This window comes from Vespula pensylvanica, chromosome 6 (assembly GCF_014466175.1).
Source record: "Vespula pensylvanica isolate Volc-1 chromosome 6, ASM1446617v1, whole genome shotgun sequence".
NCBI classification, from domain to species: domain Eukaryota; kingdom Metazoa; phylum Arthropoda; class Insecta; order Hymenoptera; family Vespidae; genus Vespula; species Vespula pensylvanica.
The window spans coordinates 3,677,198-3,692,197 of record NC_057690.1 but is presented as its reverse complement, the minus strand read 5'-3'; the positions used below and the strand labels follow the sequence as shown (position 1 = coordinate 3,692,197).

The window sequence follows — 15,000 nt, the reverse complement described above, 5'->3', positions numbered from 1 at the left end:
AAAATAATAATAATAATGAACATGAAATCGATATACGAAAAGAAGAAAGAAAAAAAGAGCAAGAGATAAATATATAAATAAATAGAGAGAGAATATTGCATAGATTTTATTTTCATCAATTTGATATTACTCTGTCAATTTTATTCAGAAATAAAACTTTTTACTGAAGATTGTTCGAAAGAAGAAAAAAGAAAAAAAAAAAAAAGAAAAATGAACATGGAATTATTGTTATTAATAAAACTAAAGAAAATTTCATGGATTCAATGATTACGTTTCAATATATCTGACACGATGGAATAAATCTCACGTTTCAAAGCGTGTATTATTTCGATAATATGTGTTATGATCGACGAAGATATACGCAAATGTACTACAATTGTAAATAATAAAGGAGAAAGAAAAGAAAGAAAAATGAAAAGAAAGAAAAAAGTAAAAGAAGAAGAAGAAGAAGAAGAAGAAGGAGAAGAAGAAGAAGAAAGGGGTGATAAAAAACAAAGGAAGGATATATCTCGTCAAATTCTCCCTCATTCTTTTAACGACCTTCGAAAAAGAAAGTGAGAGGAGGAAGAGCGTCGAAATACAAGTTTGTCATGAGCAAACACCGATTCATGTCCACGTGCCTGGTTACGCAAACATCCTTGATGTTTGTCCAATTATAGTCCTGGGTGCGTTTCGGGATAAAAGCTTGGACAAGCGTGCGTTATATTATAGGGGCTGCACAGGAAAGAGCAAAGGGAAAATAAGAAAATATCAATTTGTATGTGTCTATATCACTGTGCGCGCGTGAGTACGCGCGTGTCCTCTGGATATTCTTGTTCCTATATTTTTTTTCTTTTTCCTTTCTTTTTTTTTCTCTTTTTTTTTCTCTCTCTCTCTCTCTCTCTCTCCAAAAAAAAAAAAAAAAATAATTTTCAGAAAATTACAATTTCCTTATCCCTATATTTTTTTCTTTCTTTTCTTTCTCTCTTTTCTTTTTCATTCTTTCTTTTTTCTCTTTCCAAAAAATTATAATTCTTTTTTATAATATATAATCTGTATAATTGATTATAATATCCTTTTTCTCTTCTTCCTCTTCTTTTTCTTTTCAAAAAAAAAAATATATATATATATACTTTCCTATAAAATTTAAGTCACTAATTATACAAGATAAAAGGTCGATCAAAAATTCTTAAACGATTTTAAAAATCATTTCTTTTTGTTTTTTTTTTTTTTTTTGTATTCTTCATTTGTTTCCCATCGTCATATAATAAAGATAAAAGAGCACGGATGCGAAGAGAAGCTCGATTGATTAACTTTTTGAAATCAGCCTAGAAACATTTTTTTTTTTTTTTACCACTCTATAATTTAATAGAAGGGAGAACAAACTTTACTGGCGTTATTAATATTTAATTAGAGGGACGTGATTCTTCCTTCTTTTTTTCTTCTTCTTTCTCTCTCTTTTTTTTTTTTTTTTTTCTTTATGGATAATTAGGATAGTAGGCAAACACGAACTCGTATATTTCAATTCTGTAGGATCGTCGTAGTCGTCGTAGTCGTAATCGTCGGGGTTAAACGGATGTGACACTGACGCGTGAATCGGACGGCGATCAATTAATCGGCCAGTTAGAAGAACGGAAATGATAGAAACGCTTTCGAACGTTTGCCAATGCTTCTATCTATCTATCTATCTATCTATCTCTAGTCCTCTTTCACCCTCTCTCATTCTCTCAATCTCTTTCGTTAGAGCGACAAGTCATTTGGAAAAGTGGCTATCGTTGAATGATCCAAACACAGTTTCAAACTTTATCTTTCGGTTCTTTGAAAAATAGGAATCTCTTGGATATAACTCATAATAAAATCGTACGAAAAGATGAAAATGATCCACAAACGTACGAACTTGATTTTTCTTATCTTTGAAAAATTACGATCGCAATGTGACACCCTTTAATTAAATCGTGAATTGTAAAATGAAGAAATAGAAATATAAAGATGATCGCAAACGACGAAACTACATTCTTTTCGTTTCTTTCGATAAATTAGTATTACTTGTATCGAGTAACATTTGTAAAAAAAAAAGAAATGGAAAGGTGAAAGAAAGATACAAAAAAGAAAAAACTAAGAAAGAAAACTGGTTAGGAACAAAAATGGTGGTCGTCAACGTCCAAACATCTTTTACTTTTCGTTTCTTTGTATAATTAGAATTTCTTGCGCGTAACTTCTAATGGGATTGTTAAAAGACGAAGAGATAAAGAAACAGAAAGGAGAAGTGGAAGAAAAAGAAAGGAAAAGAGAAGGAAATTGTTTCGAAACAAAATGGCGTCTCACAAACACGTCTAAACTTTAATTTTCATTTCTCCCACGTAACTATAATATTTATAGAGCTTCTAATAAAAGTGTAGAGAATGAGAAATAACAGAGCAAGATAAAAAAAGGGAAAAGTAGAAGAAGAAAATAGAAAGAAAAAAAAATTGTTTAAGGACAAAATGGTGGTCGTAAACCTACAAGTTATTATAGTTTGCAGGCACGTCGGTAATCGAGTCGACGAAGAGAAGGGTAACAATATCGTAACTTCGAACTCTCCTGTGGGAGTAAAAGCTGAAACGTTCTAAACATTCTCGTTCCCCTAATCGCTTCGGGCGATACAAAGGCAAAGCCGAGTTTCGAGTGTTTCCAGAACGTTAAGCATTCTCTCTTTTTCTATTTCTCTCTTTCTCTCTTTCTCTTTCTCTCTATTTCTTTTTCTATCGTCGTGAGAAAATGAGTGCAAAAAAATTAGTCGACTAAGTCTTTCTAATGATGAAATTTACGTTGATCGATTATCTTCGTTAATTGTGATTTAATGGTGATTAATGGTGATTTATTTGAAGTGACATTAGAAATTTATGGATTAGAGAATTACGAATTGGAATGAATCTTGTGTGGAAATGTCGTCCCAATATTTTTTATGTCGTATTGATTATTATTTTCTTTTGTTACGTTGTTATTTCATTATATTATTTATATATATATAAAATAATAATAATAATAATAATAATAATAATAATAATAATAATGAAGTATAACGAGGTAACGTCGATAAAGAAAATTTAGAAATATTTTTTATTATATTCGAATTAATATGAATTCCGATAAAAGATATTATAGAAACTTTGGGTATTGTCTTTATCGTTTGAAAATAATTTTGCGTTGGATTTAATGAGGGGTGATAATTGAATCGAAAATAAACTTCGTAGAAGGTCTGTAATATTATTAAATATAATATTGGTCGTTTAATCATTCTTTTAAGAAGATAAAAGAATACATGCGAAAAGATACGTCACGAAAGACACTTCTTTTTTTTCTTTTTTTTTTTTTTGTTTTTGTCGTTTATTTTCTTTTTTGTCTACGAGCGAAAAAACAATGGAGAGAAAAAACATGGGTAACAAAGAATTGGCAAACGAAAAAAAAAAGAATAATAATAAATGGATAAAAAAAAGAAAGAAAGAAATGCGCGCGACGGAATTGAAGCGCGTGAAAGCGCATTTTTTTGGTGGATGATTAAAAATCCTTTAAATCTTCCGATAACGTGCAATGCATTGCATTCGTGTATGCGTCGTTTCATCGCCTGCAGCATTCTTTCTGTTTTTCCATTGCAATCGAGATATTTGAATATGTAGATGTATCAACATGACACATTTACGTTTTTGCATTTCCCTTTGCAGACCGAATTAATATTAAACATTGTCATTATTTGTTCTCTCTCTCTCTTTCTATCTCTCTTTCTCTCTCTTTCTTCTATATAATTTATTAATATTGACTTCAACCTTCAATGTAAAAGATTGTATAAAATATGATCGAAAATTCGATTTAACTAATTCCAATTTATTACACGTTTTTATTATATACTCATCTACATTTGTCTATACATAATAACAATCTTGAAATTTTACATATGTATATATATATATATTAAATAAATATATTTAAATAAATATTATAATACTATGTATGTAAATATTAAAAGAATATTTTAATATTCTAATATATACATATATTCTCATAATATACATATGCATATATTCTCTTTCTCTCTCTCTCTCTCTCTCTCACTCTCTATACTATAAGATTATTAATATTAATGTAGAATAGAATAATATATTAGAATAATATATAAATTAAATTTATTTTAATTTATATAAATATATATATATAAACATCCAACATTCTTTTATTACATATAATTAAAAATTTCTAATTATATCAAAATCGATCGAGTATTATCGACATGAAACAAAACGATTAAAAATTACAATAAAAATACGAAATACAAAATAAAATTTTGTAAATTCCATCAACATATATATATATATATATATATCCAATATTATAATCTAATATTAGAGTTCAAGTACACCCATTAATTTAATTAAAAATTACATTCAAAAGTAAATTTTTTCGAAAGGATCATTTGCAAAGTTCTATCTGATGACTGAAAATAAGTTCATCCTTTCTCTCTCTCTCTCTCTCTCTCTCTCTCTCTCTCTCTCTCTCTCTCTCTCTCTCTCTCTCTCTCTCTCTCTCTCTTTGTGTGTGTGTGTATCTATCTATCTATCTATCTATCTATCTATCCATCCATCTCTTTTTCGTATGCATTTAATTTTACCCTCTTTAATAGCAACATTTCAGATATTTTATTGATTTATTTCATTTCTAAAGTCCGTTTCATCTTTTTTCTCTTTTCCTTCCCTTTTACTCGCCCTCAGGCTTACCCGTCTTTCAATCTATCCAATTAACTCTCCTTTCTCTCCCTCTCTCTCTTTATCTCTATTTTTCTCTTTCTCGCAAACTTCGCTCGTTGCTTTCCTCGATACGACCTTTCGTGGTTGATCTTCCGAAGTAAACCAAACGCGTTTACCTACACGAAATCAGAGAAAATTATTCGTTTACTTTTTTTTTTTATTTTGAATTCTCTCTCTCTCTCTCTCTCTTTCTCTCTATTTTAATCATCATGATTAATGAACTTTCACGAATATCTGCTTCCATATTTTTTATCATATTTTTCCTTACTTCTTTCTTTTATCTCAAGAGATAATAATCAGTAATTGGTATAATATTGAATATATTCGAACAAATACGAAGATAATCGAGTTGCTTCTATTTTGCAAGAAATCAATTCGTTTCCAGTGATACATACATATATATATATATATATATATATATATATATATATATATATATAAATCAATGGATATTTTTTAATCGATATAAGATTATACATCTTTTACGTTACGCTTTCTTTTTTTACTTTTTTTTACTTTTTTTTTATCTTTTCAAGATGAGCAATAAAGTTTCACGAGTACAGGCATATTTTTCGTCTCTTTTTTTCTTTTTTATCTGCAAAAAGTTAAGGAATGTAATAATGTCGAACATACTCTAACAAATACGAAGAAAAACGAGTTGCTTTTCTTCTGCAAGAAATCCGTTCTCGTTTTCAAGGTTTTATTATTATTTTTTCTTTTCTCCTTCTTCTCTCTTTCTCTCTTTTTTATTTCTTTTTTCTTTTTTTTTTTTTTCTGTAATGAACTTATAATTCATAAAAAATTATGCTTTACTTCGAATACTTTTTCCTTATCTTTTTTTCTCTCTGCCTATTTTAAAGATGATCGATAAACTTTCACGAGCTCTGAGCCATATTTTTCTTTCCTTTCGTTTCCTCTCTCTCTCTCTTTTTTTTTTTCTTCTTTCTCTCTCTTTTCTTTTTTATCTGCAAAGAGTTAGGGAATGTAAAAATATCGAACATGGCTGGACAAATACGAAGATAAACGAGTTTCTTTTATACCTTGCAAGAAATCTCTTCTGATTTTCGTAGTTTTATTTTTTCTTTTATTTTTTCTTTCTCGTTTATTTATCTTTTTAATGAACTTTTTATAATTCATATAAAATCATACTTCTTTTGCTTTGAATATTTTTTCTATATCTTCCTCTTTCTCTCTCTCTCTCTCTCTCTTTCTCTTTCTTTATCTTTTTTTTTTTCAAGATGATCACAAGTACTGCGTCATATTTATTTTCTTTTTCTTTTATTCGCAAAAATTTAGCTATACTGAAAATGTCGTACGTATTCGGACAAGTACGAAAATAAACGAGTTGCTTCTCTTTTGAACGAAATCTCAGCTCGCTATTTTTAATATTCCATTTATTTATCTTGTTCATATATTTCTCTGTTCTTTTCTCTTTTCTTCTTTCTTTCATTACTTTTATATTTTCTTTTGTTTACTTTTTTTTATTTGTTTATTTATTCATTTCTTTTTTTTTTTTTTTTTTTTTTTTAACGAACGTGTTATAATTCACACGAGAAATTGGAGCTTCCGCTTTTTATTATTTTTTACGATTCACTGAAGCTTTTTAGTACTTTGAAAGAAGTGAAAAACTTCCGTTGTATGTGTGCGTACGATATATACATACATATGTATGTATGCATGTACGTATATGTACATATCTAGTGTTATACAGGACGAGCTAAAAGTTTTCAAAATGATTTTAAAAATGAATATATTACTCTTTGCGAAATTTTTTAGCCTCCTTGTAATTTTACGATACGAAAAAAAAAAGAAGAAGAAAGAAGAAGAAAGAAAAAAGAGAAAAAGATCAGCCGTAAATGAAAAGTCTCGAATAAGGGCAATTGATTTTTAAAATCGCTTAAGTACTTTTGGATCACCCTGCACATACGTATGTACATATAATAGACATTTCCATATACATTGACCCACCTAGAAACTTTTGGCCTACCTTGCAAATATGTGTACATGTTGTAGACATTTTCATATACGTATACATGGGTGAACGTGTGAGTATGTATGGGCGTATGTGTAAGTGTGTGTGTGTGTTTGTGTGTGTGTGTGTGTGTGTGTGTGTGTGTGTGTGTGTGTGTGTGTGTGTGTGTGTGTGTGTGTGTGTGTGAATGGTTTACATCTCAAGATCGATCGTATTTCGGCCGTCGAAAGTAGTTAAGGTACTCGACTTTTTCATCCAAGTGGTCGGATCATACACTGACTGTTCCACTTACCCCGAATCATTTTAAAACGTAATAGTTTTTTTTTTCTATTTTTTTTTTTTTTCATCCATTTATTTATTTATTTAATTTTTTTAGCATTCGTTTGGAAAATTCGATGAATTTTCTTTTTTCCCCTTTTTTTTTTTTTCTCTCTAAAGAAAACATTCCAAACGGAATGTTGTCGGCTAGTGTAGGTATTGCATTTTCTAACAACGAGAAATGATATTTATTTAGCTTCTCTCTGTATAATTAATTTTTTTTAAATCACCTAGATGCTATATATATATATATATATATATATATATATATATATATGAATTGTATGTCTACGTGTATGTAAATTTCCTCGCAATTTATAGCAAAAAATGTTCGTGACGAAGTGTCCAATAATTTTCTTGTATTTTTTTTTTTTTTTTTTTTTTTTTTTTTTTTTTTTTTTTTTTTTTTTTTTTGTCACACAACGTAAAATGTTTTTAAGCCATCAGTCATTACCATAAGAGGATAAGAAGAAAGGAAGAGAAGCTTAACGTCGTTCTCTCATTTTCTCGTCGACGAAACGAACGATTTTAATTAATCCACTTCTCTCTCTCTCTCTCTCTCTCTCCCTCTTTGGGCCACATTCGCGCTGTCTCTCTCTCTCTCTTTCTCTCTGGACCACGTTCGTGCATTCTCTCTATCTCTTTCGGTCACGTTCAATCTCTCTCTCTCTCTCTCTCTCTCTCTCTCTCTCTCTCTCTCTCTCTCTTTCTCTCTCTCTATCTCTGTTTCTCTCTTTTTATTCCGATTCTCTTATCCTATGGTTCGATTCAAATTTGCCTCATCGATTGGCGGAAATTCGCAGCTTCAGATTACTGGATCATTCGGCTCATTCGCAAGCCTTTTATGTCAGTAGCATAGTTCAAAGGCTTCTCTCTCTCTCTCTCTCTCTCTCTCTCTCTCTCTTTCTCTTTCTATCTCTCTCTCTTTCTATCTCTCTCTTTGTCATGCCGTTTGAACTTTACATTAGATCAGTAATAAATATAATACGAAGGATTTAATATTACAATATTTCCGTTGAAAGCCTCGGTAATTCACAGACGAGGAAAGAAGTTAGATTTTAGATTTTTTCTTTTCTATTTTTTTATTTATTTGCTTATTTATTTACTTATTTCTTTCTTTCTTTATTTATTTTAGTACATTTATGATGACTTAAAAGTACATTATGAACTCTTAAAAGCGAACCCCAATGTGATGAATTAGTGAACGAGTATCAATTTTTTTTCTTTTCATCTTTCTCTCTTTCTTTATCTTTTTTCTTTTTTCTTTCAATGAGGTTTGACATTTATTTCACTCTTGGAATTTTTATAAACCTATACATACATATATACATATAAATAATCAATTTGTTTGATTCGTAATAAGTTGTTCATTTATTCGCGAGAGGCAAAAAAATTTTTTATCTTTTTGATAGTGACCTAATTAACATTTGATAGAGATATTTGGATATTTATGAATAAAGTACTCATTTATTTACTTTAATTAATTAATATTTATTTATTTGTTCAATTATTTCTTGAATAACAATATTAAATGTCTTTTTTTTTTCTTTTTCGTTAAAATTAATTGAAACATTTCTATGATACGATCTGTGTAATACTCTACTTTCACCACCCACCACCCACCAACACTCACCACCACTCACCACTACCCCCTTTGTCATGGTCGTGAAAAATTCAACGATTTTTCTCGCGAAGTATTTCACAAAGTTTATTCTCAAAAACCAACTTCAAAAAATTTACGAAAATATAATACTTAAAACTTTTTATGTTAGTTTCCAGTTAAATAAATTTTCCAAAGGAAAAAGAAACTAACTTTCGGAGTAATTGGATAAATTATGAAATATTAAAAACAAGTTCGAACGAGCATACCTCGGAGAATTTTTACATTGTAAAACGTTCGGTACTTATGCTAATTTCTAATTGACACATTTACCGCAATTGAAGCAACTCCCGTCGTTAAAAACGACATCAAAATTACAGTTGATTATTAAATTTTTTTAATAATAAATTTTTCTTCCAATTACAAGTAATCGTTATACAAATTTTCGTGAACGAACTTTTTCGTAGTACTTGATGTTTAATTTTTCATTAAATGTGTATAACAACAAGCAAAGAAGATAATAATAATAATAATAATAATAATAATAATAATAGAAATTCTTTACAAATTGATAAAAAAGAATGAAATTTGTATTAACGTTACCTCTTTAAATTTTAATGAAAAATTTTTTAATATTACCTCACTGATACTTAATAAATATATTAATTAATTAATACATTTTTCATATTAATAATAAACGAATTTTTTTTCTTTTTCTTTCCCTTTTTTATCGGCATTTCGAAATTCCAATAAACTTCGCCGGGCTGTTTAACAGAAACTTGAACGAGAAATTCAACGAGTCCTCGTATTGTATAGCTCTCTCGACACTTCGACGAGTGTGAAGCACTCTTTTGCACGACATTCGCGGTGGCGGGAAATTCGAAACGGTCGTTTTATGACTCGCATGAATCTCTTCTCGTTAGGGATACTTGATGATCAACTCTGTCACCTTTCAAAATGTCAAGAGTTTATTTTTAACCTTTTCTACGTATCTTCATGCACACGTTTCAGGTTTAACTAATTGTAAATGTAAAAAAAAGAAAAAGAAAGAAAAAAAAAAAGAAAGAAAGAAAGAAAGAAAGAAAAAGAAATAGCGAAAATGTAATTAAAAATTTGAAGAACAAGAAAGAATTATATCGACGTATTACAGTAATTTTAAATAGAGATTTTTTTTCTTTAATAAAAAGTAAATATTACAATTATCATGAAAATAATTATTTCTGAATAAGAATTCGATTGGATGAGTATTTGGAATGCTACAAAGTGACGTTTATTTCTAATAAGAATAATAATCGTCTTGGTAACGTTCGTTATTATAGACAAATGGGAATTTACGTTTTGTAGGAGTATGGTGTATTATAATGGCCTTCGAATTAATCACGTCATCGGACATACCTCGTTAAAGTAAATATTTTCATTAGGATCGTTGCAATCGTTTCGTGTCGTACGATTAGTAACAATGTTATGAAATTGACGGAAACTTATAGATTTTTCGTGGAGTTATTCGTTGGACGCGTATTAAATAAAACAAAAAAAAAATAATGGTTAATTAATTTAAAAAAAAAAAAAAAGGTAAATAATATAAAAAAAGTATAAAATATAAAAAAGAGAAAACTATATAAATGTTTTAATGTTAATTCGATCAGGCATGTTTGTGAAACAGATGAATGATTTTTTTTTTTCGTTATTAGAAATTGATTAGATAGAATGAGTAGTAACAAAAAAAAAAAAGAAAAAAAAAAGGAAGGGAAAGAAATATAATGAAAATGTTTAAACTGAAAGCATTGTTAATGTTTCTTAAAAGATTTTCTCGCGTGAGAAGAACCATTATTCTCGAATAAAGAATGAGGAAGAAAAAAAAATTAGAAAAATTGAGAGAAAGAGAGAGAGCAAAGAGAAAGGTTCGTGTCTCTTCTTCTCGTTTCTAATTTAATTTTTTTCTCTCTCTCTCTCTCCTTCTCTTCTCTTTTTTCCTTTTTAACTTCTTCCGAAGCGAGAAAATGTACGTCTTATAACAATTATTATTCTTTCTCCGAGAGACCTCTTGTGAATGAAAAGAAAAAAAAAAAAAAAAAAAAAAAAAAGAACAAAAAATGAAGAAAAAAAAAATATTGATTCTCCCAAGAGTCACATTTTTCATATTTTTCACATTTTTCACATAATTCTATTTTTTCCGTGTATACATGTAAATAAATGTCTACGTATAATTTCAATTTGTCCTTTTTCCTTTTTGTTTCTTTTTCTTACGCTTTTTTCTTTTTTTTCTTCTGTTTTTTTTTTTTTTTTTTTTTTTTTTTTTTTTTTTTTTTTTTATCTTTTTCTTTCCAACTTTCTTAACTTATCAAATCTTGAAAAAAAGAAGAGAGAAAAGCCTCTTTGCTGTGAAAAGAACTTAGTTTTTCTAATTTTTCGTTTTCTCTTCCGGTTAGAGGGATGTGAGAATTTTTGAAATTGTTCAGACAACCTACTATACTCGTTAAATATTGAAAGTAGGAAAAGAAAAGGTCTTCTTTAAGAATTCAATTTAATTACTTCCGTTTTTTTCTACTCGTTGGGATTATACACGCGTAAGAATCTTTAAAAGTGTTTAGATAATTTATTATATCTCATTATAAATGTTGAAAGTATAGAAAAGAGAAAAAAAATTTTTTTTAAAGAATTTTATATATATATATATATATGTGTATCCTTTTTTCCTTTAGAAGGATATTAAGAATTTTTTTTTTTTCTTTTTTTTTTTTAACCAACTAATCTCATCAAGTATGGAAGAAAGAAAAAAAAAATTGTATGCAAAAGAAAGAAAAGAGAATATCCTGAAGTAAAAAAAAAAAAAAAATCATATCTTTCTACGTTAAGAATTATTAAAAGTGTCATCCTTTATGCAATCTAATTACGGATTAGCCAAGGTCATTCATTTCTTCTTTTTCTTCCTTTCACATCATCGTCAATCTTTTCTAAGTCTCATTAAGGCTGCGACGAAATCTTATTATATATACGTTACGTCATTAATTAGAGTCAAGCTTTCTCCTACACATACATACACTCATATACATATATTCTTCACACACACACAAATATATATATATATATATATATACATATATATACTATTCTTGCATTCCTTTTTTCTGTTTTATTATAAGAGTAAAATATTTTTAAAAACAATTATATATATATATATATATATATATATATATAATTACTAGAACGATTTAAAAAGAAAAAGAAAACAACTTTTTATTTACTTTCTATAATATTTTTAAGCACGATAAATTCGTTCGTTCAGACGAGATTAATTCGTAGCTTTTGGCGTAGCACGAGAAGCGTACATTCGTCACGCGATGCGGATAGTCGACGTTTACGTTATTATTAGAGGCTTTTACCGTGCCATAATTTTCTACTCTCTTCGGGAACGAAACGTCAGCGACACCGTAAAATACGATCCGAAGGTGCCAAGAATATACACACCCACGAACGCACGTATGCGCACACGTACACGCACATATATTAAAATAAAAAAAAAGAGAAAAGAAGAGCCACACCATTTTCTTTCGATTTAAAACTTCAATTATAAATCATAAGTTTTAAAATGAGAAATATTTTATGGGGTTTTGAAATCTGTTAAAAACGTTGCACGTATATTAACGTTAAGTTTTTCATACACACACATACACATAAGCACACATTGATTATATAATTTATTTACGTGCTTGGAGATACGTACTAATCGTTATAATAGAAACAATTCCATTATAATTTTGTAAACACAGGTGTGGAAGGATCTTCTAGAGAATTTCCAAACACACGAGTATGTTTATAAAATTTTACGAACAAGCTAGAGGTGACGGTGACTTAGAGGTGAAGTTACTTTCAGTCGTTAGCCAGTACCCGTACGGATAGGTCACGTTCTCTTCGTTTCCTTGTAAGTATTATACTTTTGTACGATGGTATAAATCTTAATAATTTTATTTTCTTATCTATAATATTATTACGTTCGATATCATATTTTACGATTAATTATTTTATAGTAACAATTCTCTGTGCAATATACATCATGTGTAGATTTATTCCGTTCTTTAGATTTAAGCGAAAACTACGAATCAAAGATGCGTCATTGACACAATTTCTTTCTTTTTTCTTTTTCCTTACTTATACAACGTTTAGTTTCTACGTTTAATTAATACAATATTCTTACAGGATAATTTAGAATAAGGATTTTCTATGGGAGGGATAACCATACGTTACATACGTTTATTGCGTTCGTTAGATTTAAGCGAAAACTATGAATCAAAGATGCGTCATTACAATTTGTTTTTTCTTTTTTCTTTTTTTTTTTTTTGTTACTTATACAACGTTTAGTTTCGTACAATATTACTACGTCGAAGATATTTTCAATCGATAACATTTTACGTTTAATTAATTCAACATTCTTACAGGATAATTTAGAATAACAATTTTCTCTGGGAAACATCGCCATACGTTTATTTCGTTCGTTAGATTCAAGCGAAAACTACGAATGCAAGATTCGTCATTGATATATATATATATATATTTTTTTTTGTTCTTTTTTGTTACTTATACAACGTTTTGTTTCGTATATTTTTATTGCGTACATATAGACTTTTTTTTTTTTTTTTTTTCATTAGTTGGATCACATTGGCCTCCGTACGTCTTTTATTGGGAATGTAATTACTACGTCTATAATATTACTACACCATTGATATTTTTACTCGATCACATTTTACGATTAATTAATCAATATTCTTACATGATAATTCATAGTAATAATTCTCTATGGAAGAAATCATCATATGTTATATACGTTTATTTCGTTGTTAAGCGTCCAACGAAAATTATCAACGAAAGATGCGTCATTGATATATTTTTGTTTCGTTTTTCATTACTCGTAGCGTTCAACGAAAATTATGAAGGAAAGATGCGTCATTGATATATTTTTGTTTTGTTTTTCATTACTTATGCAAAGTCTTAGGTTTCGTATGTTTTTACTGCGTATGTATTTATGTTGATATTTTTTCCCTTACTCAGCCAACATCGAGTTTCGTATGAATCATCTTTGTTGCCATTTAATTTCTTTACTTAAAATATTACTTACACCAACGATATTTTTAATTGACTATATTAATTCGATATTCTTGTAAAATAATTTACAGTAACTATTTTAAAAGATCGATAGATATAGATAGACGTATGTATGCGTAAGTAGTAAAAAAAAAAAAACAATAATAATGATGATGCATACATATCTAAATTATTAAATTATTAGAAACATCAATCACTCTAATATTTCTAATGATAATACACTTGTTTTTTTATTCACATAAATTATTTTCTATCTATCTATCTATATATATATATATATATATATATATATATATATATATATATATCTTTCTTTATAACCTTGATAACGATATGAAAAAATAATACGTAATCATAAAATAATATATGCAAGTTTAGGGATATTAAAGTTTATGTGTTGATTAGATAACTAATGGGTAATTTGATAGCAAGTTCGTTGAAGAGTCTACTGTTATTATCTTTATGGGATGCACACAACACGCAGCTGTGTTTTATGCGAGCAGGAAGCTTCCATCGCTTAAAAGCTTCTCTTGAAAGTACCCTCGACCAAGCATCTCCATTTTCATCTTCTTCGTCCTCGTCGTCTTCCTTGAATTCATAATTCACAACTTGCCTAATTTCCTCAGCCATATTGACGAACATAAATTTCTCTTTCGTTCTACATTAGAATGTAAGTTTAATCGATCTTTTATCGATTAAAGAAATCGTTCTATATATTTCTAATATATTCGTTTTATAATTGTTATATATATATATATATATATATATATCGTAATATTTTTTTTTTTTTATAGGATTATATCAGAAATACTTATGACATATAATACTTAATTTTAATCGATCTATTCAACGATAAAAAATTCTTATTTCGATATGAACTTTATTTTAATAATAATCTTGCAGATATATTCGATCGTATACCAATCGATAAAATTTCTCTAAAAAGATTTCAAGTATCAAATATTCTTATCGATTCTTTATTAACATTTCATCGATTAGAAATTATCATTTTTAGACGGCAACTATTCCGAAACATATTGTTTTGTTTTGACAAAAATCCCTTGATCGATCTGATTTAAGTAGAATTAATTAACAATCTTCATTCCCATCAATGAGAAATAAATCGATAAACATTTATGGACGGAAGAAAAAAAGAAAATGATTATATTTTCCATCAAAGATAATTACAATTTATTTCCAATAATTATAATTCGTATAAAAATAATTATATTTCATTCAAACAAATTTTCTTC

General features: G+C 28.1%; 1 protein-coding gene across 8 annotated transcripts in view; it reads left to right on the top strand.

The window, feature by feature from the left end:
• The window catches only part of LOC122629795 (regulating synaptic membrane exocytosis protein 2), an 82,457-nt gene that overhangs the window by 11,305 nt on the left and 56,152 nt on the right, over positions 1-15,000 (top strand). The window lies entirely within an intron of this gene.